We start from the raw sequence: 5,000 nt of genomic DNA on the forward strand, positions 1-5,000 counted from the left end.
CGAAGACCATGGGCACAAGGCCATGGCATATGGTGAGGAAAGGACCACGGTTGCCAAGGTTAGGCACCGGAATGCTTGGCCTTGGCTTGCCAAAGCAGGGCATTGCTGGGTTGGGCTCCCTTGGCCTTCCGGGCGCCTTGGACACTGTCTTGGGAAGACCATGGGCACAAGGCCATGGCATATGGTGGGGAATGGACCACGGTTGCCAAGGCTAGGCATATAGAGAGGAATCGCATTTTTGCCCGGATAGGCACCGGAATGCTTGGCCTTGGCTTGCCATAGCAGGGCATTGCTGGGTTGGGCTCCCTTGGCCTTCCGGGGGCCTTGGACGCTGTCTTGGGAAGACCATGGGCACAAGGCCATGGCATATAGTGAGGAATGGACCACGGTTGGCAAGGCTAGGCATATAGAGAGGAATGGACCACGGTTGCCAAGGTTGCGCAAGTTTTGGGCATTTTTTGCCCGGATATGCCCAAGTATGCCCCGATAGGCCCGTTACGCCCCGGTATGAACGCGTATGCCCGGATAGACTCGGTATGCCTTGGGATACATGCGTATGCCCCGATAGGCTTGGTACGCCCCGATATGCGCACGTGTGCCCCAGTAGGGCTCGGTATGCCCCGGTATGTACGCGTGTGCCCCGATAGGCCCGGTATGCCCTGATAGGCCCGGTATGCCCCGATATGCACACGTGTGCCCCAATAGGGGTCGGTATGCCCCGGTAGGTACGCGTGTGCCCCGTAATGCACGTTTCGCAGATCTCCCCGCATGTCCCGCCCCTATATGTAATACTTACTTACTTACTTACTTTCTTTCTTGCTTGCTTGCTTGCTTGCAATGGTTGGGAGTGCCCGGCATGCCCCGCTGCAGAGACCAAGGGCGCAATGACTTGGCACCGCGGATGCCGGGACTCCGGCACTTCCCGTGGCACTGATGGTTGGTTCCAAAGACAAAAGGCCGTGCAAGGCCACCGCACCGCGGATGATTTTGCTCGTGCTGGCGCCGTTGTGTGGCCAAAGAACATGCGCGAATGCTCGTGTCGGAAGGGTTGGTGTCCTGGCCCCGCGGGTGTCACGAATGCTCGGTTGCGAAGACCATGGGACCAGAGCCATGGCACGTCGGATGATGGCTCCAGCTGGCGCCCCGGCACTTTCTGTGGCATTGATGCTCGGTTTCAAAGACAAACGTGCGCAGTGCCAGGGGACCGCGGATGACTGCTCGTGCTGGCCCCGTTGGGCGGCATTGATGGTCGGTTGCAAAGAAAATGCGCGATTGCTCGTGTCGGGGCCCGGCAAGCCAAGGCCAAGCGAGCCATGGCACGTCGGATGATGGCTCCAGCTGGCGCCCCGGCACTTTCTGTGGCATTGATGCTCGGTTTCAAAGACAAACGTGCGCAGGGCCAGGGGACCGCGGATGACTGCTCGTGCTGGCCCCGTTGGGCGGCATTGATGGTCGGTTGCAAAGAAAATGCGCGATTGCTCGTGTCGGGGCCTGGCAAGCCAAGGCCAAGCGAGCCATGGCAACGCGGATGATGGCTCGCTAGTGCTGGCGCCGTGCACAGTGGCCTCGCACACTCGCCCTGCACGCTTCCCTTGCACGCAGCCTTGCACACTAGCCTCGCATGCGAGCCTTGCACCCTAGCCATGCAAACTAGCCTTGCACGGTAGCCATGCACACAAGCCGTGCACATTAGCCATGCGCACAAGCCCCGCACACTAGCCTTGCGCACAACCCTTGCACACAAGCCATGCACTCGAGCAATGCACACAAGCCTTGCACTCAAGCAATGCACACAAGCCCTGGACACTAGCCTTGCACACGGGCCTGGCACACAAGCCTTGGTCACTAGCCTTGCGCACTAGCGTTCCACATGAGCCTTGCACACTAGCCTTGGACACTAGCCTTGCACACAGGCCTTGCACACTAGGCATGCTTGGGCGAGCTGATCCCGCATCAAGTCGACGGGTCTAGGCATTCTTGGGCGCAGATCCCGCATCGTCTCGTCGCGTCTGGGCGCAAACACGTCGCGTCTCGTTGCGTCTTCAGAAGTCGTCGCTAACAGCACCTTTGGTTGCCACTGGTGGTTAGGCTGGTTGGTTGCGCAAACCCTATAGGAGGGTGGCATGCTGGTGGGCGTTTTTGCCCGGATAGGCACTAGAATGTGCAGATTTTGGGCGTTTTTGCCTGGATAGGCTAAGGAATGGGCATGCTTTGGGCGTTTTTGCCCGGATAGGCACCGGAATGCTTGGCCTTGGCTTGTCCTAGCAGGGCATTGCTGGGTTGGGCTCCCTTGGCCTTTTGGGCGCCTTGGACGATGTCTTGCGAAGACCATGGGCACAAGGCCATGGCATATGGTGAGGAAAGGACCACGGTTGCCAAGGTTAGGCACCGGAATGCTTGGCCTTGGCTTGCCAAAGCAGGGCATTGCTGGGTTGGGCTCCCTTGGCCTTCCGGGCGCCTTGGACACTGTCTTGGGAAGACCATGGGCACAAGGCCATGGCATATGGTGGGGAATGGACCACGGTTGCCAAGGCTAGGCATATAGAGAGGAATTGCATTTTTGCCCGGATAGGCACCGGAATGCTTGGCCTTGGCTTGCCATAGCAGGGCATTGCTGGGTTGGGCTCCCTTGGCCTTCCGGGGGCCTTGGACGCTGTCTTGGGAAGACCATGGGCACAAGGCCATGGCATATAGTGAGGAATGGACCACGGTTGGCAAGGCTAGGCATATAGAGAGGAATGGACCACGGTTGCCAAGGTTGCGCAAGTTTTGGGCATTTTTTGCCCGGATATGCCCAAGTATGCCCCGATAGGCCCGTTACGCCCCGGTATGAACGCGTATGCCCGGATAGACTCGGTATGCCTTGGGATACATGCGTATGCCCCGATAGGCTTGGTACGCCCCGATATGCGCACGTGTGCCCCAGTAGGGCTCGGTATGCCCCGGTATGTACGCGTGTGCCCCGATAGGCCCGGTATGCCCCGATATGCACACGTGTGCCCCAATAGGGGTCGGTATGCCCCGGTAGGTACGCGTGTGCCCCGTAATGCACGTTTCGCAGATCTCCCCGCATGTCCCGCCCCTATATGTAATACTTACTTACTTACTTACTTTCTTTCTTGCTTGCTTGCTTGCTTGCAATGGTTGGGAGTGCCCGGCATGCCCCGCTGCAGAGACCAAGGGCGCAATGACTTGGCACCGCGGATGCCGGGACTCCGGCACTTCCCGTGGCACTGATGGTTGGTTCCAAAGACAAAAGGCCGTGCAAGGCCACCGCACCGCGGATGATTTTGCTCGTGCTGGCGCCGTTGTGTGGCCAAAGAACATGCGCGAATGCTCGTGTCGGAAGGGTTGGTGTCCTGGCCCCGCGGGTGTCACGAATGCTCGGTTGCGAAGACCATGGGACCAGAGCCATGGCACGTCGGATGATGGCTCCAGCTGGCGCCCCGGCACTTTCTGTGGCATTGATGCTCGGTTTCAAAGACAAACGTGCGCAGGGCCAGGGGACCGCGGATGACTGCTCGTGCTGGCCCCGTTGGGCGGCATTGATGGTCGGTTGCAAAGAAAATGCGCGATTGCTCGTGTCGGGGCCTGGCAAGCCAAGGCCAAGCGAGCCATGGCAACGCGGATGATGGCTCCAGCTGGCGCCCCGGCACTTTCTGTGGCATTGATGCTCGGTTTCGAAGACAAACGTGCGCAGGGCCAGGGGACCGCGGAGGACTGCTCGTGCTGGCCCCGTTGGGCGGCATTGATGGTGTGTTGCAGAGAGCATGTGCGATTGCAAGTGTCGGCCGGGTTTGGGTTCCCTTGGGCTTTCGGGTGCCTTGGACGCTGTCTTGCGAAGACCATGGGCACAAGGCCCCGTCCTGGCCCCTTGTTCGATTCGCTCTCGTCTTGCGCTTGCTTCCAAGGTCCTCCATGACCTTCCCCATGGCCTTGCTAGATCCCCCCCATGACGCATGACCTCTGTCCGTTGATTGGTTTTGAGTGCACACCATGCCCGGCTTGGCACCGTGTTGTCGCGTGAGTGGCATTTGGATCGTGCATGCTGGTGGGCTACCTGCCAATGCGCACAAGCCTTGCACACTAGCCTTGCGCACGAGCCTTGCACAAAAGCCTTGGACACAAGCCTTGCGCACAAGCCATGCGCACAAGCCTTGGACGCTAGCCTTGCACACAAGCCATGCATACAAGCCTTGCTCACAAGCCTTGGGCACTGGCCCATCGCAGTAGCCTTGCACACAAGCCTTGCGCACTAGCTTTGGGCACGAGCCTTGCGCACTTGCCTTGGGCACTAGCCTTGCACACAACCCTTGGGAACTAGCCTTGCGCACCAGCCTTGCCCACAAGCCTTGCACACCAGCCTTGCACACTAGCCTTGCATACAAGCCTTGCACACTAGCCTTGCACACAGGCCATGCTCACTAGCCTTGGGCACTAGCCTTGCACACAGACCTTGGGCACTAGCCTTGCGCACTAGCCTTGCCCACGAGCCTTGCACACTAGCCTTGCACGCAGGCCTTGCACGCTAGGCATGCTTGGGCCAGCAGCTCCCGCATCAAGTCGGCGGGTGTAGGCACGGTTGGGCGCAGATCCCGCATCGCCTCGTCGCGTCTGGGCGCAAACCCGTCGCGTCTCGTTGCGTCTTCAGAAGTCGTCGCTAACAGCACCTTTGGTTGCCACTGGTGGTTAGGCGGGTTGGTTGCGCAAACCCTATAGGAGGGTGGCATGCTGCGGGGCGCTGGAATGCGCAGGCTTAGGGCGTTTTTGCCCGGATAGGCACTGGAATGTGCTGGTTTTGGGCGTTTTTGCCTGGATAGGCTAAGGAATGGGCATGCTTTGGGCGTTTTCCCCGGATAGGCACTGGAATGGGCTGGTTTTGGGCGTTTTTGCCTGGATAGGCTAACGAATGGGGCATGCTTTGGGCGTTTTTGCCCGGGTAGGCACTGGAATGCCTGGCCTTGGCTGGGCATTGCTGGGTTGGGCTCCCTTGGCCTTTC

This window comes from Tasmannia lanceolata, unplaced genomic scaffold (assembly GCF_043159265.1).
Source record: "Tasmannia lanceolata isolate RefF3 unplaced genomic scaffold, GAP_Taslan_0.1 ptg000057l, whole genome shotgun sequence".
In the NCBI taxonomy this organism is placed as follows: Eukaryota; Viridiplantae; Streptophyta; class Magnoliopsida; order Canellales; family Winteraceae; genus Tasmannia; species Tasmannia lanceolata.